At 42.4% G+C, this 23,319-nt stretch overlaps 1 protein-coding gene across 5 annotated transcripts in view; it reads right to left on the reverse strand.

Moving 5' to 3' along the window:
* Positions 1–23,319, reverse strand: part of ATP7B (ATPase copper transporting beta) — a 287,630-nt gene that overhangs the window by 255,369 nt on the left and 8,942 nt on the right. The window contains exon 1 of one of the 5 annotated variants that reach the window (XM_081129848.1): positions 6,386–6,458. The exons of the other annotated variants lie outside the window; for them this stretch is intronic. The gene's annotated coding sequence lies outside the window, so the exon portion shown is untranslated. Of the gene's footprint in view, positions 1–6,385; positions 6,459–23,319 lie in introns of those variants that run through there. 5 annotated transcript variants of the gene reach the window in all.

Here is a 23,319-nt window from a genome sequence, read left to right on the forward strand (position 1 = left end):
CATCACACGACTGGCAAGTTGATGCTGGCTACAGTCTGGAAACTGTTGGCCACAGGGACCTCAGTTCTCTTCAAGCAGCCTCTCTATTGGCTAGGTTGGGTACAGCTCACAATTGGTGGTTTGTGGGTTCTGAGAGGGCATGTCACAATAGTGAGCATTCCCAGAGAACAGATGCCAATGGGCAAGCACATATCAATCCTGTCCCTGCATCACACTTACTAGTTCACCTCAAATCCAGTCACATGGCCAAGTTCAGTCAATACGAGAGGTAATTACGTAAGGACTTAAATACAGGGAGGTGTAGTTCTTTGGAAGGGCTACCAAAATGAGTCTATCACAGTATGCTAGCATTATTTGTGTGAGAAAAAGACTATTATACACACAGATTCTTATACATGCTTGGGTTATCTCTGGGACAATATATAAGAAACCAGTGCAGAGTTTGAGGAGGATTGAGCAGCTGAAGGGATCAAGTGACTGGGGTACAGGAGTGGGAAGGAAGAGTTGCTTTTCACTGTACAACTTATTATGCAGTATGTGTTACCAAATTCTTTTTTTTTTTCAATATATCTTTATTGATTTCAGAGAGAAAGGGAGAGGGAGAGAGAGAGAGAAAGAAACATCAATGATGAGAGAGTCATTGATCGGTTGCAGCCCGCAACCCGGGCATGTGCCCTGACCGGGAATCGAACCCTGATCGCCTGGATCCTAGGTCAAAGCTCAACTGCTGAGCCACGCACGGCTGGGCCCAAATTCTAATAATTAATTTAAAAATTAAAATAAAATAACATGAGCATAAAGGAGATCTAGAACAGTGACTTGATTGTAATTGATATTAATTAAATACCTGTTTAACTGAAAAAGATGAAGGAAAAACTAAGAAAATATTCAAGGACATTCACTTTAATATAGTGTTAGATGGGCCTGGTACAGGGGCCAGGTACAGAAACTAGGTTTCAGAGACTCAACAGGGCAGGAAGCCCTAGATGCCCACTGAGGGGCGAAACTGGGAAAGTAAGAATCTTGTCCCAGGGTAACCTATCCTCCCCCAGCATATCTCTGGTCATAAGGTTTAAGTCCCCCTGAACGTACCTCTCTAAAGATAACATCTAGGCCTCAGTTGTATTTCCACTCCAGGCCCAGATAAGCAGCAGAAACCAGACAAGTGGCACCATGGCTGACTCACGACCAGATACATTGACTAATGAACCCCTGCCTTGGCCTGGGCCAATCAGTGGAGACCACAACCCTGAAAGAGGAACCTGGAAAGCTGATGAATATTCTATTGAGACACTTGTCTGAGACCCTCCCTAAAAGTTCCACCTGCAAGAGATAAATACACTCAGGACAAAGGACCCAGCATGTGCTCCCCACCAGCGCCATCGCCATCCCTCTGAGGGGATCCCATGAGACTTGCACAGGGGAGCAATGGGCAGGGGCTTTACCCCTTGAACCTGTCTCCAAGGCCCCTTTCTCTCTCTGACTTCTCAGTGAGCCAAAGCAGCCCAGCCTCGGCTCTCCTGTTGCTTCTTCTATGCTCTGTCTTGTTTCACTGTCCCAAGAATATTTTTGCTGCCATCATGAACCCAATACCCTTTGGCTCAGTGCTATGTAGCCCTTCTTTTTGGGTATACCCATCCCCTTTTAATAAATTTAATTTTTCTTTATTCACCCATCTAAGATAGCTATTTAGCTTACCCATGTACCACCACCGACCATTAACCTTTCATATAGTATATCTTAGTAAGCAGAAATTCCCTCCTTATAATAAGTCATAACCCTCAATCACTCAGGCTGTTGGAAAAATAAATCCCTACCCAACTTCATTTTCTTGGTCTTAGGTCTAGCTACAATTCATCAAACTCCAAATCACAATGCTGGCTCTTAATCCCTGGATTACTGATTCTATGTTTCTGTCAAAAGGGTTAGCAGACGTGTTGGGAACTATTTCTTTGAAGCAAACAATACTCAGAGGCCCCAAACCCCCACTGAGGAAGAATCAAAGTCTCCATGTTAAGCCTATCTACATATAGACTTACAGGAGTATATACTTATGTATTAATACATAAAACTGAGATTATTTATGGGTAAACTACGAAATTCCGATTTTTTACTATCTATATAGGGTGGGGCAAAAGTAGGTTTACAGTTGTTCATATGGAGAATAATACAATAATAAATAATAATAATACAAGAATAAACTCTGTTTCACATACAACTGTAAATCTACTTTTGCTCCACCCACCCTGTATTTTCCAATTTTTAAAATTTAAATTAAAAAAATAAACAAGTATTACTTTCTCTTTTTTTGCAAGAGAATATTTATTTGGTAAATCACAGAGTTAGAAGAAGCAATTATTAGAAGAAATAGGCTTAGGAAACAAGTATAGAGGCAAAGGGAGGGCCCTTGGAGCTTAGGGGGAAGGGAAGGAAAAGGGAAAGGCATTTTTGTGTGATAAAATAAAATATTAACTGCATTATTTCATCAAATCTGACAACCATATGAAATTTATCAATAATAACAACAAAAATAATATCAAGTTCAGTGACTTCTGTCATACTATGTAAATATCTGAGTTATCTTAATATCATTGGTATGACATTTCTTCTAATCAGTGATAATATTGCATGTATCTAATATAGGTCTTTTAGATCATGATCTTATAATTCTGTGGAATGACATAAGGGAATTATGATTCTATGCTTCTGACATTCATAGTCACCTGGACTCGTGCATTGAAATTTTTCCTAGATGAAGTCTAGAACCCACACACTACCGGCTGGCCCTATGCAGATCTGCTCAGGGACAGGTTCCCTTTCCAGAAACAGTTTGTGCTTATAATTATAGGTATGATCAGCTAAACATAAAAAAATGTATATTCCTTTGAAAGACTTAGGTATAAACCTAATGTTCCTAATTTATGCTACTCTATAAATGCATGATAGGAAATTCCTACTTAAAATAATTGTTAGAAAAAGAAATGCAAGTGGTTGACAAACCTTTTTAAAAATAATAATATAAGAACAAGATGCAGCATAGGCAAAAGCAGTACCCACCACCTCCCATAACCACATCAAAATTACAACTAAAATACAGAACCACCAACATTCAGAACCTCCTGAAATCTAGCTGAACAGAAGTCCTACAACCAGGGAACTGAAGAAACAATGAGACCAGTAGAAGGGGTGAGGACGCGGGGCGGAATCTGGGTGGGCTGAATCGTGGAGACGTGAGACCAGGGTGCCACGGTTTAAAACCGGGAGGGATATCTTGGCAGTGGAGGTTTCCTGGAGGAGTGAGGGGTCCCGGTCCCAGGCCCATATCAGGCTCCCCAGCCCAGGGGTCCAGTGCCGGGAAGAGAAGTCCCCACAACTTCAGGCTGTAAAAACCAGTGGGGAGTGTGGCTGAGGGACGTGAAGGCGCTGGAGTTCCAGGCATCTCCTCTTAAAGGGCCAGCACACGGACTTACTCAGGTGTACTCCCTCTGTGCTCCAGTGCATCGCAGCAGCTTGAAAGGAACCTGGGACATTCAGGGAGGAACTAATTTGCTGGGAATCAGGGTGAGAGCTGGAGGAGCAGCTTTCTCCCAGAAAGAAGAGCTGGCAGAGGCGATTGCTCCTTTGACAAGTCCTCCCCACACAGAGTGGGCAGGCAGGTGCCTTCTCTGAATCTCCATCAACCTGACTCACATTGCTCCCCCTCCCACCCTGGTGATTCCTGGATACCCCACCACTCCCTACTTGCAGGCTCATCAAAGCCATTTCCAGTGGCTTTTCTATGCAAGTGGCCTCTCTAGCCTCATGCTTAGGACTTTCCTAAAATCTCTCAAACAAGCAGCAGCTAGCCTCAGTGTGCCCCACCTATACCTTTTGATAAGTGGCCCAGGCTTGGCACTAGTGGCAGCCTGCACTGCTTCATAGCTTGGCCTCTCCTGAACACCTCCAAGCCCAGCACAAGTAGAAGCCATCTACGGATTGCAGTGCAGCTCATGCTGGGTGGCCCTGAGTGGGGCACAGGCAGAGGCTGACTTTGCACCTCCCACGAGGCCCAAGAGACAGTGTACTTGGTGGTAAGCTTCAACCACGCTGGATTAAAACCCTACCACATCCACAAGTGACACATTCAAGAGGCACACTCGGTGAATGCCAAAGCTACATTGAAGTAAATCCTGCTCCATAGGGGTGTCACAGTAGCTCTTTGGCTGTAGTTGCAGCTGGTCCTCAGCCGACTGGCCTGGGTGTCAGTTCCTCTCAGTGACACCAATAGCAACCAAGGCTCAACTACAACAGGACAGTGCCCACAGGCCATTCAGGGGAATGCCTAGAAGGCCCAGCTCAGGTGACTGGAGAGGCTGAGCTACTGGACCCCACAGGACACCTACTACACAAAGCCACTCTACAATTTCCAGGAGACATAGCAGCTCTACCTAATACATAGAAACAAACTGGAAGCAGCCAAAATGTGGAGGCAAAGAAATATGTCAAAAAGGAAAGAACAGAAGAAATCTCCAGAAAAAGAACTAAATGAAATGCAGCCAAGAAAGCTACTAGATATAGAGTTCAAAACAATGGTTATAAGGATGCTCAAGGATCTTAGTAAGACTATTAAGGAAACAAGTGAGATCATAAATGACATAATAGAGAACCAGTCAGAAAGGAAGGCTACAATAACTGAAAGGAAGAAAAATTTACAGAGAATCAACAGTAGGGGACGCCAAGGATCAAATCAGCAATTTGGAATATAAGGAAGCAAAAAACACCCAATCAGAAGAGCAAAAATAAAAAGAATCGAGAAATATGAATATAGTGTAAGAAGCCTCTGGAACAATATCAAGTGGCCCAACATTCACATCTTGAGGATGCCAGAAGGAGAAGAAAGAGAGCAAGAAATTAAAAACCTATTTGAAAAAATAATGACAGAATAATGACAGAAATTAAAAACCTATTTGAAAAAATAATGACCCCTACCTGGTGAAAGAAATAGACTTATAAGTTCAGGAAGCACAGAGAGTCCTAAACAAGAGGAACCCAAAGAAGCCCACAGCAAGACAATATAATTAAAATGCCAAAGGTTAAAGACAAAGAGAGAATCTTAAAAGCAGCAAGAGAAAAGTAGTTACCTACAAGGGAGCACCCATAAGACTGTCAGCTGATTTCTCAACAGAAACTTTACAGGCCAGAAGGGAGTGGCAAGAAATATTCAAAGCGATGAAACGCAAGAACCTACAACCAAGATTACTCTACCCTGCAAAGCTATCATTTAGAATTGAAAGTCAGATAAAGAGCTTCACAGGTAAAAAAGCTAAAGGAGTTCATCACCACCAAACTAGTACTACATGAAATGTTAAAGGGTCTTGAAGGAAGAAGGAAGAAGGAAGGAAGAAGGAAGAGGAGGAGGAGAAAAAGCAGGAGAAGGAAAAATAAAAGATCAAAAATATGAACAGCTATAGCCAGTTTTGCTCAGTAGTTAGAGCACTGGCCTGCAGACTGGATGGTCCCAGGTTCAATTCCAGCCAAGCGCACATACCTTGGTTGCAGCTTTGATCCCCCGGCCTGGTCAGGGCATGTGTAGGAGGCAATCATTTTATGTGTCTCTCTCACATCGATGTTTCTCTCTCTCTCTCTCTCCCCCTTACACTCTCTCTGAATAGCAATGGAAAAATCCTTGGGTGAGAATTAGAATATATATATATATATATATGAACAACAAAATGTCAATAAATGCATATCTATCAATAATTGAATTTACAAATCAAAATAAATGAACAAAGAATCTAATGCACAAAATAAACTGATGAATAAAATAGAACCAGAGGCATGGAAACATGGAACAGACTGATGAATCTCAGAGGGAAGGGCGGAGGGGGGCCAGCTAGAGATTAACCAAAGAACTAATTTGCATATATGCATTACCTATGGACACAGACAAGAGGGTGGTGAAGGCCTGGAGTGGGGTGGAAACCGGGTGGATGGGGGTAACGGAGGAAAAAAGGGGGACATCTATAATACTCTCAACAATAAAGGTTTAAAAATAAATAAATAAAATAAATAAATAAATAAATAAATAAATAAAAAGTCTGATAATACGGTAAGCAAGAGTGAAGAGAAAAATAATTCTCAACCATTATTTGCAGAAAAATAAATTTATACAACCTTTCTGGATAGCAATTAAGCAGTATCTATCAAAATATTAAATGCCCAATGCCTTTGTCCCAGTAATTCCACTTCTGAGAATTTCATCATAATTACAGGAAAATGCTCATTGTTACATTTGGATAGTGAACCTGGAAACCATCTAAATATTCTTCTATAGAGAACTGGCTACATAACGTATCCACCCAAAGAATTGTATATAATGTGTGGTGTTTTTTTAATGTAAGTTTACATTTACTGATGTCCTGGCCAGTGTGGCTCAGTTGGCTGGGCATCCTCTCATGCACCAAAATGCTGCTGGTTCGATTCTGGTCAGAGAGCTCCATCCCTGGTAGGGGGTGTGTAGGAGGCAATCAATCCATGTTCTGCTTTCACATCAATGTTCCTCTTTCTCTCTTCCTCTCCCTTCCTCTCTCTCTGAAAATCAACAAAAATATTTTTTTTAAAGTAAGGTTTAAAAAAAAATTTACATTTATTGATATGGAAAGACATCTATGATAGATTAAAGGGAGAAAGGCGCAGGAATCTGTGAGTACACAGTATACCCTATTTGTCTAGAGGGGAAACAAATTCACACTTTTATAACTATTATTGATGTTTATATCCAGCAGATACTACTCTTAGAGAAAACGAAATTAAATACAATGTTAAGTTCTCTAGAAAAGCAAAAAATATTATAGTTTATGATTCCATGACATGCATAGTGACTTAAGTGACTAGATCACACCACTAATTTTTTTTCTCTTTATTTTTAGCAGGGACATTATACCTGTGCAAGCTGAGTTATCTTGAATAAAATCCAACCTAACCACCCCTCATCCAACATACAATTCTGTATCTTGCTTTCTAAAATGGTTAAGTGCACAACCTAACAATATATATCCACTTCTCCTTTACTTGTTCACTCATTCAACAGCTTGATTACTGTGGACTGATACACTGTCAGAGATACAGACTATAAAGTCAAATAAAAACAGCCGCCAATATCAGTCAAAGTAGTCAGTGGGGCCATGGGTAAGGAGTCCTGGTCTATTGTTTCTGGGAGAAAGAGGAATTCTACTCTCCAACTGGAACCAGTCCCCAATAACCTCTACTCTCTCCATTCCCCCAAGAGGGATTCTGAAAGGCAGGAGCTTGTTCCTTTTCAGTCCATTGTCCTGGACCTAGGAAGAGAACAGACCCTAAAAAGAGACCAGGCCCAGGAAGGCAGCCTGGAGGTCTGTGGAAGCTGGGGCCTGAGCACACAGGCCAGGCAGTGAGGCCCCTTTGAATAGCCTACTTCTGTTGTGGGGAGGGGAGTAATTCTCTAGAAACCTCACCAGGCTTAGCCCAACCTGCTGAGCCTGCTAATAACACAGGGGGAGGCAGGGAGGCCCTCTCCAGACTTCATGTTTTCACCAGTTATGCCTTAAAATACATTTTTCCCCTTCTGCAGGTCCAAAACACAGAAACTTACAACTTGCTCAACATCATGATCTAAATCTAAATTGTACTGTATAAGAAATATAAAATATAAGCACACAAAACCACTTACCACAACCACAACTTTGAAATGCTTTATTCACAGCAGCTACCTGCATCTTTGCGATTGATGCACCACCTACAAGCTAACTTTCCATTCATGATAAATTAGCAACTCTCCCATATTCAGATATTTTCAAAACTCTATCTTACCCAGTATATTAAATAATACTTCATGTCCCAGTAGAAAAGCAAGGGGCTTGTCCTCAGGCAGACTTAGGAATAAATCCTTCTGGCAAATTACCTAACCTCTCCATCTCAGCTTTCTGTCTGAGAAAGGGGATGATGATTTAAAGAGGGATGGTGACTAAATGAAGTGACATGATCAAGGTCACTAAATAAGTTAGCTCTCATACCAGGTAGTACTAAATAAGTTAGCTCTCAAAGAGATCCAAAGTTTGATTTATAACAGACTGAGTCAATCCACTGTTAACTGAACAAATACACAACTGAACTGATGTTTAGTTTGGTTTTTATCATCATAAACCAGCCACTACAAATTCCCCCATTTGAGGATAATTTAAATTCTTTCTAAATATAATCCAAAATTTAAAAGTGGGACTATAAATAAAACTGATGATATAGATGTGTATGTGTATAATTGTCCACAAAATATTAAGTAAAAAATACAAGGTATATTATGCATATTATGAATATTATGCATGACCTGATCCTATATTTGTAAAAAAATAATAATACATGCATGTACACATACAAAACTCACATATAAATACACATATTCATAGGTATAGTGGGGAAATGGCTGAGGCATTAGGTTGCTTTCATTTTCTTCTTATACTTTTCTATACTCATGCCGCATCTTAAGTTTATTTTGTATAATACGCATGAGTTACTTTCATAATCAGAGCTTTAGAAGAAAATAGGTACAACTGTGTTCAGACATTAATTGGCTGACACAGTTCTACCAGACATTCATAGAGAACCAAACACATCTCCGTGGTGGGAATTCTACTGAAAATCATAATTTTGGCAGAAAACAATATCAACACAGTACTCTACAAAGCATTTTCACAATCCTATGAGGCAGGACATATTCTACTTGGCAATGAGGAATGTGAAGCTCGGGGAGTCCAAAATTCACCTGCCAGGTCCCACAGCCTGGCAACAGCAGACTGTGAGTCCAGGGCTGCCACAGCCTTTACCAGCCAGCTTCCAATGACTCCTCTAGTTATATGAGATTAGTACCGACCATTAAAAATCATTAGAATATTTCACATTCAAATACCTCAGACAAAGCAGAAGTTTGAACATTTTAAAGAAGTGTTCTCAAGAATTTCCCAAAAAAATATTTACTATTCTGCTATCTTAGACACTGAACCAAAAATATAAAAGCTGAAAGCCTTCTTTGTATCTAACTAGTCTTTTCTCCCCCCCCAGGTACCAAGGGGAATAAAAAAGACCCCCTACAGACTATCAGTCCCATCTGGAATTCCTACTAAAAAACATCATTTTTACAAAATGTTACTTTTGAATATTACCAGACCTTTAGGTTAACAAAACTTTCATTGGCTTAAGAGCAGCTTCACTTTCCAGAAACATTTTCAAAATGTTTATTGAGTTGAAATGTGGAGGTTAAAATAAGGTACACATTAAAAAAAAAAAAAGAGGGGAAAGATCCATTTTTGTCTGGTTTACATTTTGGAAAATGTTTCCTCTATAAAATGTGCTGAAAATAAGAAGCAATAAAACCCAAGTTTTATCTACCATGGACTTAATCTCTGGAGAATTCATCTTGACTGCTGGGTCTCAGGGCTATATTCATACTCTTACTCCCCACCCCAGACCTGCACCCCTGACCCCTCATATGTAAGACATGGAAGAAGCCTCCATCCTAAACCAGATCCAACCCCCTCTTGGCTTTTTAGCCCGTCTGCAATTGCACTGACCTGACTGGAACTGATTTCCTGTGTTCCATTCAAAACTTTCTGGGAAAATTCTCCTTCCTCTGATGGGGGAGAGCCTTCATCCTCCAAAGGCATTGGCCTGGTGGAACCCCTGGCTCCAGGGTCCCTCCAGAAGGACCACCGCTTGTGGACAGACAGCAGAGTCACCTGTTAGTCATGCAGAGTTGCCAGGAAGGACTGGTCAGGGCTTCCCGCCATCTCACTCCCAGCTTTCTCCATTGCTGTGTCCAGGGTCATACCTTCACCTCCCCTAAAGCAGTTCACCTTCACCAGACTACTTGGGCACCTTAGAAGGAAATGCTTTAGAAGTGTCCCCCTAACTAGCAATGGGGAAGGCACCTTCTGTGCTCAGTCCTTCAGGTTCCGCTCTGCTCCTGAGCCGGCCCAGGTAAGGCTTCCGTGAGTCTTCAGTCTCGCAGGCAGCCTCGGGAATTCAAGCAGACTGCACGCCACTGTACATATATTTGCTCTTGTTTATCTCACTCATCACACTGCATTCAGCACTAGAGCTCTGCACACGGCCCGCTCATGCCCTCACCCAGGGCTGCGGGAACACCTGGAGGCAGGTACAGGAGCCCAAACAATCATCTCCCAAAGCTGAGCAAGGTTTCCTTCTGGCCACTTCCAGAAACCCAGCCTAGAGGCAGGGAAGAAAGGCCACTTTTATTTACGAAACTTCCAGCACTTTCTTGGAATCAACTTCAGCTGCTTCTTCCATAGCTCTAGTTCTGGCGGTGTGAGCACCAAGGGAGAGAAGTATTTCCTAGGCAATGTGACTTGAATTTTCAAGGCGTAAGTAAGTTCCATGTTTCCTGTAGCTTTGTTTTCCCTTGAACCAACGAATGGCTTGACCTCAGTAAGAACTGACTGCAGAAACTCACTGGATAACAAGGCTTACCCGTGTTTTATATGCGGCAGAACAGCCAGGAACTACCACACAATTCAGGCTTTTCAGGCTACCCTGTTCCACAGGAGGATTAAGAGGAGACACTAGACCTTGAGGTAATCGGGCAGCCTCCTGCTCCGTGAGCAGCATTGCCTCCCTTCCTGTGCCCGCCCCCACCCCTTCATAGACAAGGGGAAGGAGGTAACCTCATCCCTCCATGGGGCACAGCTCCACCAGGCACTAATCCTGGCAACACCTCCTGGAGCAAATTAGTGTGGAGTGTCCACACTGAGGACTGAATGGAGCAGGTTGGTAAAACAGTCACTGTGTCCTCTGCATTACTCTGCCCCCACCCCTCACAGTGTGCTGCTGGGGGCTGGGGGGAGTCAGGGGTGTGCACCCAATGAGGACATTTAGAACACATACCCTTCTGCTCAAGGTCACCGAGGATTCTGCCTCTTTAAGGGTTGCCTACAATGACCATTCCTCCCTAAGAACTCCTGACCAAGAGACCTTTTTTTGAGGGAAGGTGGCCTCACCACTGGTCCATTCACTCTTGGTGACTCTTCCCTATTCTTCTGCCTCCCATTTACTCTGTGGGGATGTGACCACTTGTTTGCTCCACTTCTGGAACATACTCAGGGCAGCCAACCCCAAAATGTGTGTAGGTTGGCTTCCTATCTTCCATGTGCTCAGCCAAAAAAGAACCAGTCTCCATTTCCAAGAAATGCCATTTAAATCAGTGACCTGAAAGGGATATTTGATGCTAAGGGCCTCAGGCCCCAATCCCACATAGAAGCCAGCAAAGATGAGCCTAGTGTATGTATGATTTCTTTCTTGCAATCACTCAACGCTTGTTTGCTTACCTATGACCTTCTTGTTTCCTGATAGGATGTCAGGATTTATGGATGGCTGCTGACCCCCTCAGATTTCCTTTATTGGGCATGATAAGTAGGTCTTCCAGATACCTGAGTCTTATTTCTTTAAGTGCCAGATTTTTTAAAAACTATTTGCCACTATGAGTGGAAATCTCCCCAAAGTTGTCATTTATCTTTCTACTACCTTTTAAAATATGAGTTATTAACCTTATTTCAACTTTTCCTCGGTGATATGAGATCATTATAAGTAAAAATGCTTCTTCTATGCTGTGGCTGTGAATAGTTAATAAGGAAAGTACGCTGGCACCATACATCGCAAGTGCTTTTGAATAGTCTATCCTGTTAGCAGTGTGAATTATGGAAAATGTAAATACTTTTACTATAAGATACTTTTACTTCTCCTAAATGGTTACTCAGACCCAGAGCACAGCCAGAAAAAGGAGGCAGGGGCCAGGTTATAAAGGGCATGGAGTTTAGACTTTGTCCTGTGGACAGTGGAGAATCTTCAGTTTTTAAGCAGAAAACTTACATGATTATATTTGTAACTTAGAAACAACAGTTTGGCAGACAGGAGAATGAAGACTCAGGGGAAGGGGATTATAGGGTTATAAGGAGCAAAGAAATTAACAGTAGAGTGGGATTAAACAAATGAGGAGGTCCTTTAGGCTCAGCATCAACTGATCAAAGAAGGTGACGCAAAGGGAGGACCTGAGGATGACAATGCCACTTCCAGTTTGGCAGAGATGAGGAGAAATGAGGGCTGGGGAGAAAGCATGTCTGGGGGTGAAAATGATAGATTCTCCTTTGTTCCCATAGAATCCTAAGAAACAGCTGGGGCTCCAGCCACTTTTCCAGGCTAGAGAATCAAGTCCAAACTCCTCTTTCTGGCACCTTCTCCTTTCCTCACACCTGAGCCCTAGGTGTCCACCCCCTCCCCATCTAATCCTCTTTATCCTTTAAGTCCAGCCTCTCCTTAGAGGTGCCTCCACCCTAGCAGGGCTCTCTCCCAATCTAAATCCCAGTATCACTAATGTCAAGGCTAGCAGTCTTTATGGACACTAGAGGACAAGTCTCCCCTCCAATGTGGCTGTACTCAGATCAGGCCATACTTTATCAATGATGCCTAGCTCACACTCAGCAGCGGGAAACCCCGTAAGCTCCTGGAAGATGAGGTTCTTCTGTCTTATCTGCCCACAAACCTAACAAGGTGATGAACAAATATCAGATGTTAAAGAAATACTTGCTGAGCTGATCTACAGACATCAGAATGCACTTTCTACTTAGAATCTCACAGTGCCTTTAGTCCCCCTTATCACGATCCAAGGGCAAACTCCATTAGTCTCTCACATATTCCTCCTAGAACTACAGGTCTTCACTGTCTCCGTGCACTAAATTATTTTGCCTCTCACGTGTGCAAATTTTATTTTCCAAAATAAAATTCATCTTGTTTATCACCTACCCACCTTCTCAGTTTCTGTGAATGTTTTCTGTATAAAAGCAAAAATATCTTTGGTGTCCTAAACAATCCTGCTGCAACCTGAGAAGCCTGGACCCAAAGGCAGATGGGCAGCTCATGTTACCATTAACCTCCAGGACAAAGGACACTCTTTGGAGGGGGGACATCTGATTCAAATATTTCAATGCTCACAAAGATTACCTGCTCAACCCAGGTAGAGGCTAACACTGGGCAGGGCTTCTCAGAAAAAACACTGGGCCAGTCTTCCTAAGGCAGGCAGAGGAGTCCCGGATCCTATGACAGGACAGAATGACAGAACCTGACACTAAGCTGCATGCTGGAAAGCAGTGGCCCAGAAGGTTCCCAGAGAACATGAGCAGTACTAATACCCCATCCTTTACAACAGGGCAGAATATTAATAAATAAATACAATTTAGAGCCTGAGAGCCAAATATGTAAGTGCTATGCACAAAAGAAGATACTTTCTGCCCTCAGGAATTTATTAGCAAGTTAGAAGAGAAGAACGGTACAGGCCAGTATTAAAATACTAAAAAAATAATTCAAACATTAGGTGATGGGATGTGGGAGGGGCTGCTGCAGGCCAGAGTTACCCTGGAAGATTTGCCAGGGGAAGGACTGGTGGGCCTGGAGGTCGGTATGGCTGCTCCTCACACACTCAGGAACTGGTGATTTCAAGACTTAAACCATTAGCTATGCATGACTTTTACACTATTCTATTAACAGGAGACAAACAAAGAACACCTGGGAAGCTCACTAGAGGGAAAGTGCTTAAATAAAACTGCAATTGGCTAAACAGCCTAGAGTAAAAAAAATCACAGTGGTTCTAAATTATGAAGAGACTGGACAGGGCCATAAAGAGAAACTGAGATCATCAAAGTGTAAAAACCAATACTTCAATTCCACAGTTAATTATATCTACCTTCAGCCTCCTTGGCTGCCCTCTTCATCTGGTACCCACCTGGCATACCACCAATACAGGTTACCTCCACCTTCCAATAGACTCCAAGTCTGTCTCCCTGCAGTGGAACAAGGAGGAGTCAAAACACACTCAGGCTGGCTGGCCGACCACACAGATCCATGACTACTAATCTGGAGAGAGCCCTGACACCACCAGCAGTCCAACTATCTTTGCCTAGTCCTCTTCACTATCCTGGAATGTTGGGGGCAGAGATGTTGATCATGCTCTGTTGACAGTGATTATAAAAGGGGGGAGGTCACCTGATAGGAATAGAACCATAGTTGTTTAATGATTATTCACCTTACTAACTATAGGTAAGTTTTCCTACAGACCCTGGGAAACTGCAGGATGTGCTGCAAGAGGAAAAACAGCTATAAAAAAATGAGACACCTTGGGGCCTGGATGGGTCCATTGCTCAGAAAAGAAAATGCATTTTGAGAACAGAAAAAATGATTGCTGTGCCTGGAGCGTCACGCCCCCCTCCACAAGTTTGCCTCAGGAATGTTGATGATTCTCAGGTCCCAGGAACTGGCAGAACTGTGTTTTAACACCATTGAAAAACAATTTTTTTTTAAATATATTTTTATTGATTTCCGAGAGAGGAAAAGAGAGAGAGAGGAAAAGAGAGAGAGAGAGAGAGAGAGAGAGAGAAAGAAACATCAATGATGAGAGAGTCATTGATCGGCTGTAGCCTACAACCTGGGCATGTGCCCTGACCGGGAATCAAACCCCGATCTCCTGGATCCTAGGTCGACGCTCAACTGCTGAGCCACACCAGGCTAGGCAACACCATTGAAAATTAACTACCTTGTTATCAGACTTCAAGATCCTGGAAGGAGATAAGTGACCACAGACCCTGTGGCCATCCTCCCCACCTACCCTCCCTCCTTGCACGCAATCTTTCTTCCTCTTCCCTATATAACCAGCCAACTAATAAGAGAAGGGGAAAGCATATTTTATGTGGACAAATCCCTCTGCTCTCTCATTTTGCTGGCAATAATGGAATAAACGCTCATATATGATTCAACCTTATCTCTGCTTAATTGGCTGAAGTAGCAACAGGGAGCCCGGACTCGTGTCCAGTTTCAGGATGACAATCCACCACCCTGCTCCTCAGAACCCTACTCCCCCCACCCCTCAAGCTGCCCTGATAAGCCTACTCCCTGCTGTGCTGAAATAATAGAAGCAATCAGAAAAGAACTTGCAAACATCTCAACCACCACCTGAATGAGTGCCTCTCATTGCCCAAGAAGCTGTCTCAGCTCCCAAGGTCAGTCTCCATGTACCCACCCCCCTCCTGGTTTTCCTCCTACCCTCCTGACAGCTCCTTCTTGAGTCCCTCACAAAAGCCTTCTAGTCCCTAAACTGCTGGAGTGGCTCTGGCTCAGCCCTTGGATCTAACTCTTCTCTGTCTGTACTCATTCTTTGGTGAACTTGTTCAGTCCAGAAGAAATACCACCTACAACGAACAACTCCCAAACTCCACACTTTTAGACTCAAATGCTTAAACATCTTCTGTTGGATATTTAGCATGCATCTCAAACATTAACTTATCTAAAACTGAGCTCCCAATATTCTACCTCTTTCCTGCTTCTTCATTGTAGTAAATGGCAACTCCTCCCTTCCACTATCCCAGGAAAAAAGTCTTGGATTCATCCTTGATAATGTGAACAAAAAGGGGCCACATACTAAACCTGAAAAGTTCAGGACAGGCCTGCATGGAGGCCTTGCAAACTCTGAGACCTAAAATAACCACAAAAGATGGTCTGAAATTAAAACTTCTTAAACATAAGCAGTTAATGGTGGGTAGCCACGTTCTGAGGCAGTATTTTTCCCTAACAAAGGTTAATTTTCACCTTAACTAAGCCTGTAGGTTGTCTTTTGCACCTGAGATAACATACTCGGTTAACACATGACTTTTCAAAACAAAGTAATCTCCCCTTTTTCTGGGCCCTCAGTGCACCTCGTCAGAGACCACAATCCTCTCATTGTTATTAATATCTTATTAACTGTTGATTGTTAACTATCCTGTACCCACCTATGTAAAAGAAGTATGTGTGTATCATTTTACTTTTTATCCAATCCCAGAAGTTTTCCCGCTTTGCTTTCTCTCACTTCCCTAATCTATCACCAGTGAATTTCCTCTAACCTATTTGTTTCTTCTCCTTTGATTATACTCTATAAAGCAAGGTGCAAAACTACCATTTTCTGGAGTATTTCAATCCATTGAGATTTTGGCTCCCCAGCATATGTCAACAGTTTGGCTCAAACCAACTCACAAAAAAATTCTTCACAGGTTTGAATGTTTTCTTACATTAAGAATCATCTCCTTTCAAACCACATGTAAATGTCCAGCAAATCCTGTCAGTTCTATCTTCCAAATATATCCAGCATCCAACCACTTTTCAGGACCTCTGAAACCAGACAACAATGGGTGTGGGCTGCCTGTTACCACTTGAGCAAATTAAACAGAGACAGGGTTGAATCATACATGAGCATTTATTCCAATATTGTGGGCAAATTTGGACAGCAGTAATGGTCATCCATGAAAATCTTCTCTGCCAACCCCCCATAAGCCATCTGCTTATATTGGGTAGAAGGACAAAGATTACATGGGAAAGTAGGAACTGTAGGCATGGGGAAGTAGGCAAGGTGGGCTGGGGGTTGCAAAGGGCTCACAAAGGATGGGTGCCTCAGATTACAGGCAATGTGGGCTGGGGGTTGCAAAGGGCAGATGCCTCCAGGATTCCATCATTCCAGGAACAAGATTGTTAATGTTTCCATGATGACAGGTAGTTCTTGGAAAAGGAGAATGGACCACATTCCAAGGGTAATTCCCATGTCCCAGGGTGTAAAACTCCCAGCCAGGTTAGAAAGTGCTTTTTTTTTTCTAATTCAAACAGAATATTCACAGTTAACAGAACATGATTAATATTTCTTATTATTTCTTAATATTATAGCTAACAATCATGGTCAACAGAGCATGATCAACATCTCTGTCCCTAACACCTCCACTATAACAATGGTCCAGCCCACCAGGATATTTCATCTGCATTATTAAAATAATTTTCTAAGTGACCCCCCTGGCTTCTGCTCTTACCCCTAAAGTGTATTCTCAACACAAAAGCCTGAGGAATGCCCTTAAAGGGGAAGTCAGATGAGGACATTCCTCTAAAAACCCTCCAGGGAATTTCCTTATACTTACGAGTAAAACCCAAATTCCTTCACATGACCTAGAGAACCTTATAGAGTCTGCCCCACCATTACCTGTCAACCTATCCTCACACTCCTCATTCTCACTCACTCTGCTAAAACCATTTTGACCCTGCTGTTCCTAGAACAAAGTAGGGCATGCTCCTGCCTCAGGGCCTTTGTACTGGCTGCTCCCTGATTTAGAAATATTCTTCCCCCAACACTCCATATCTAGATGGCTTATTTTCTCACCTCCTTTAGGTCTTTGCTCAAATCTCAGTGGCTTCCCCCTAATTATCCTGTTTACATTTCAAAAATTCCCCACTCCCTATTGTACCCTTTCCTGCTTGTTTTTCTCCAGAACACTCAACTACCATTGGACACTATATATTTTACTTATTGGTTTACTATCTCCCAATTAGGATGTAAGTTTCACAAGTGCAGGAACTCTTTGTCTGTTTTCTTCACTCACAGCTGTGTTCCCAGCACTAAAATAGTGCTTATACTTAAACTTCTCAAAAAATACTTATTGGGTGTCTTGGCCAGTGTGGCTTAGCGCTCAGAGAGTCAGCCTGTGCACCAGAGGGTTGCAGGCTCGATTCCCAGTCAAGGGCGCGTACCGGGGTTGCAGGTCAGATCACTGCCCTGGTAGGGGCACGTGAGGGAGGCAACGAATCAGTGTGTCTCTGTCACATCGATGTTTCCTTCTCTCTCTCTCTTTCCCTCACCCCTCCCTTCCACTCTCTAAAAATCAGTGTAAAAAATATACTCACTCCTTGAGGATTATAAATAAGTAAATAAATAAATAAATAAATAAATAAATAAATAAATAGTTATTGGATAAATTAATTACAGAGAATACCCAACAAAAACGTATTTGCTTGCTATAAAACACAGACAGATCAGAATGGGACCTGTGCTATAAAACTAAACTTTCAGACAAATATTCAACATTTGGAAGATGCCCCATGCAAAACTGGCTCTGTCCTCCTTTACTTACTCATTCCTTTCTGCCTCCAAACTCAAATACTGTCAAGAGGAGGCACTCTGACCTAAACGACCATAATTGGTGAGGACTTACAACAACTTTAATATTGTAACTTGTGGCCCAAAATTTGGATATTTGCAACTTGAGCTCTAAAACTGCTTGCAAGGCATGACTGCCCTTTTGGTACTCCTTGCATGGTTGACAATAAATAACAATCCCTGTACTATAAATGTGTGATAAAAAAACAATACAATACCTTTTTGTTCTAAAGGCCTGGGTTGAAATTAGGACTTGGCTAAATGCTTAATCATATATTACCCCTTGTTCTCATCTCACAACCCCATTTGCTTGACCACTGAGTCAGTGAAGTATGTAGTTTTGTTTCCCCTAGCAACCCATCTCTTTGATCATCAGCTCCTTGCAACCTGTGCTTTTAAAAACCTCGCCCTATTCCCTCCATTTTGGAGCGTATTCTTGGTTCACATCAGGGATTTGTTCCCTGGTTTGCAAATCATTCTCTGAATAAACTCCCTGTTTAATTTCTTTTCTTCTTTTCTTTTCTTTTCTTTTCTTTTCTTTTCTTTTCTTTTCTTTTCTTTTCTTTTCTTTTCTTTTCTTTTCTTTTCTTTTCTCTTTCTTTCTTTCTTTCTTTCTTTCTTTCTTTCTTTCTTTCTTTCTTTCTTTTTTTGTTAATCCTCACCCAAGAATATTTTTTTCCATTGATTTTTAGAGAAAGTAGAAGGGAAGGAGAGAGGGAGGGAAGGATGGGGAGAGACAAGCACAGAGAGAGAAACATCAATGTGAGAGAGACACGTCGATTGGTTGCCTCCCACACACATCCCAAATGGAGCTGGGGATCAAACCTGCAACCCAGGTACATGCCCTTGGCCAGGATCAAACCTGGGACCCTTCAGTGTATAGGCTGATGCTCTAACCACTGAGTAATACTGACCAGAGCTCTTTTTAATTTCTTAAAAGGATTCTCTGGACTTGACTTTATGTAGATTGGGGTAGGGGTTTATGGCCACATGAAGAACTCCATCCAACAAAGACAGTTACTCCTGGATTCCAGCCACTGTTGTCAAATGACCTAGAGTCACCAGAGTTTTATGGATAAAAAAGGGGTCACATACTAAACCTGGCAAGCTCATGGGAGGCCTGCACAGTGGGCCTTACAAACTCAGAGACCTAAAGGAACCACATAGGATGGTCTGTAATTCAAACTTCTTTTATTTATTTATTTATTTCTAATATAGCTTTATTGATTTCAGAGAGAGGAAGGGAGAGGGAGTGGGAGAGAGAGAGAGACAGAAACATCACTGATGAGAGAATCATTGATCAGCTGCCTCCTGCACACCCCGTACTGGGGATCGAGCCCGCAACCCGGGCATGTGCCCTGAGCAGGAATCGAACCTCAATCTCCTGGATCATAGGCTGACTCAACTCAATCACTGAGCCACACCAGGCCGGCTGAAATTCAAACTTCTTAACGAAAAGCTGAGTCATGGCGAGTAGTCATGACCTAGGCAGATATCTTCCTTGACAAAGGTCAATCTTTACCTGAACTGAGCCTGTCTTTTTTCATCTATGATAATATCACCTTGCTGACTGGCTACTTCAAGTCAGAACTCACCCGTGCAGCTGGCTACTTTGGTCAGCAAAGTGTTTAAAATTACTTAAATTAATGTAACATGAGTTATCTCGTGACCGGTCAGCAAGGTATTTAACATACCTTTGGAATGTCAGAGTAATCCTCTTTTTTTCCAGACCCCTCAGGGCATAATCTCCCATCAGACCAAGAACCCCTCATTGTTATCTTGTTCCCCAAATACCATCTCTATGTGCTGTAAATGTTAACTATCCTATACCCACCAATGTAAAAGAAGTATGTGTCTCTTCCTTTTACTCTTTATCCAATCTCAGATTTCCCTGCATTTTTTTCTCCCACCTTTCTAATCAGACACCAATGAATTTCCTGCCTCCTCCTTTGATTGTAACAAAGAAGCTGGAGTCTTACACAAAGTTGTTAAAAACTGCTACAAAGTTCTGGCCAGTTAAATATAAGGAAAAGTTCTATGTCAGGACTGCTGAGAAGGCTTCTTAAAAGAGAGACCAGATTTGTCCCTACCTCTCCTTCATTTCTGCTGTGTGCAACATGAATTAGATGGCTGGGGTCCTAGCAGCCATCTTAAGGCCATGAGGTATCAAGATGGGAGTTGTGTCCTAGCTTGCTAAAGCAGAGAGAGTCAGAAGTCTGGGGTCCCTGATGAAAGTGGAGATGGCACACCAATCTTGGACACATACCTCTAGACTTCACCAACAGCCCGATTGTTTGGGGTTTTCTGTTATACACAGACAAATATAATTCTAAATAACACAAGTCAAATGCAGTGGAGTTCCTTCTTCTGGCATGACAATAGGAGGAGCTCTGCAGACCAGCTCCCCAGTGAAACTGGTGAAAAGTATTCAAAAAAATAAAAGCATGGAAGTCTCTGGGAATGGTCCTAAAGACATATAGCAAATGATGAAACATTTATTCATGAAAACCTACTACACTTTGGTAAGAATGAGGCAGGATAGTAAGAAGCTAGGAAAATTCCTTGCCAAGTGGAATGGGAAAACTGAGACAAGATAATTAAACAAGGCTAAACAATTTGACCAATTTACAGCCAGCTAGTGGATCAAAAAACCTTATCTTCCCTGATCAAAGATACTTGAGAGCAACTGGTTTATACCTCTCCTCCCTAACCAGAGATTAAGCAGCTTAAATCATCCTTGTCAGGGAGATAGGTAACAGAGACCCAACTAGTGCCATTTGTGCCAGCCAAATCCAAGGACAGATGAAGTCAGGCGAACAAATAACAAAAATCCTGATTCGAGCCAGGCAGACCCAACATTAATAAGTAAAGCAGTGAAGCTGACCAGAGAATGATCCTAAACTCCCCGATATGCTCATTTTAATGAATCAACATATGGAAGGACACCCCTGGAAAACTAATGAATATTCTGTTAAAACCCTCCTCTGAGAACTTCCCTAGGATTCCCACCTGCAGAAGAGAGATAAAACCCTCAAGACAATAGATGCCAGCAAGGGCTCTCTCTGTCTCTCTAGAACACACCCATGCCTTTCTTTCTTCTCACGGGTACATCTTTACTTTTCTCTCCTAAACTCTAAGGGTCCCCACTAGACTTGCAATCAAGGAAGAAGCTGGCAGCTGCAGCTCCTCCCAGGCTTACCCCTTGAACCTGTTTCCAAGGCTGCCTTTTCTTAGACTTCCCCGTGAGCTAACAGCAGCCCCACCTTGGCTCACTTCTTTTGTATAACGTTTCCAGGGAGCCAAGGCATAGCACCACCTAGGCTCTCCTATTGCTTCTACCCTAAGTCCTTCCTTAATTTCACTGTCTCCAGCTTTAGTAAACCTACTCTCAAAACCATGTGGACTTGTCTTGTGAAATCTTTCCTGCACAAAGTCAAGAACCCACACACTATTGGCCCGCCCAAGGCATACCCACTCCAGGCCCAGTCCCAGTCCAGTGACAAGGACAGAGACAATCTGTAGCATTTGAACCATGACCCTCCCCTCAGAAACTCCACTCCAGCCCTGGTCAGGTTGCTCAGTTGTTTATAGCATCACCCCCAATACAGCAAGGTTGCGGGTTTGATTCCTGGTCCGTGCATATAAAAGTATCAACCAATGAATGCATAAATAAGTGGAACAACAAATTGATGTCTCTCTCTCTCTCCTTTCCTCTGTCTCTCTAAAATCAATTTTAAAAAAAAGAAGAGGAAGAAGAAACTCCACTCCAGACTTGTGCTCCCTCCCCCCCCCGCCTCCCCCCCCAGTCTCAGTCAGAGGGTTTTCTTCCCAGGAGGGACAAGACATCAGCATTTCTCATGCTGCCCATCCCATCCTGATGCTGAGGCTAAGTCACAGGCAAAGCAGCCAAGAGTGAGGCTCCCTTCTTCCATCCAGCCCCCACTGGTAGAAAGAAGATACTACCTTGGACACAGTGCACCCAGAATATGGGGCCTGACTGCCCTTGCCCTTCTACACAGAGAGGAAAGCTGAGCAGCACCGCCAACACCACTCCCTCCCCAAGCACTCCATCTAAAGTGGGGGAATAACTCTGGAGGGAAGTGTGCTGTCATCCCCATCCCCAGAGTCATGGCTCAGCATAGCTCAGCAGAAAGGCAACTGGGTAGACTGGTAGACTGTAGACTAAACTGTATACTGGCTAGTTTGCTGGAGTGAACCACGAAGAAATGACAGCTAGGGAAAGCTCACCTGGCTTAATAAATCTCAAAACACAGATCCCAAGAACTATCCCATCAGATATTTGGATGCACAAGTCTGTGGAGTAATTTACACACCAGGGATGTGTTGAAAACAACAGCTTAGCCTGCAATTAGTGGAACTTAAAAATGTTGTGGTCAGGAAAAAACAAACACAAAATAATGTCATCACAAGGTGACTGTGAGCATACACAAAGCTGTGCCCCTAAGGAGCAACATCAACATCAGAGGCTTAATGGGGGTGGAGGAGATAGACTGTACTAAAGTAATCTAGTCAGATTTTTATTTATTTTAAATAATTATTATTTATTTTAAATAATAAAAAAGCAAGTAACAGTAACAAACTCTTTGGTCCTTAAGCAGGTGGGAGTAGGGAGTAGTGTTAGGACGAGGGTCTCAAGGTTTGGGTGATTCTTGCTAAATGCTATTCTTGCTAAATGTTAAAATGTAGCACAATAATTTGCAGATGCAGCTCTAAATAGAATGAGCTTGACAAGAACTCAACCAGATATATATAGCCAACTGCAAAGAAGGAATCAACATGTAATTGACCAAATAGTATATATATGCAATGGATAAAGTTCCCTTGAGAGACAGAGCTTTGGATGTGAATCCAGTCTCCTTTATTTGCTGCAAGTAAAGAAAACCACCTGTGACAACCACATCTCATTCTTTAATGGAACACCCCAAGTGAACCCCTTGAGTTCAGTAACAGTAGCAGTACCCAGAGTTATCTAAAATGTCCAGTTTCCTACAAAAAATTGTGAGACATGCAAAAAAACCCCAGGAAAGTATGACCCATACACTAAGAAGGAAAAAAAAAAAAGCAGCCAAGAGAAACTAGCTGTGATTGCAACCAGATGTAGGATTTAATTTGCAAAGACAGAAACCGTTAAAATCCTATTTTCATATAAGACCACATTCACAGGTACCAGGGTTTAAAACTTCAACGTATCTTTTAAGGAACAAAATTCAACCAACAATAGAAGAAAATAAAATAAAGACTGGGGAGCAGGGGGGAACAGATTAACAAAATTAAAAAATTTT

Source organism: Miniopterus schreibersii (assembly GCF_964146895.1).
Source record: "Miniopterus schreibersii genome assembly, chromosome: 2".
Lineage (NCBI taxonomy): Eukaryota > Metazoa > Chordata > Mammalia > Chiroptera > Miniopteridae > Miniopterus > Miniopterus schreibersii.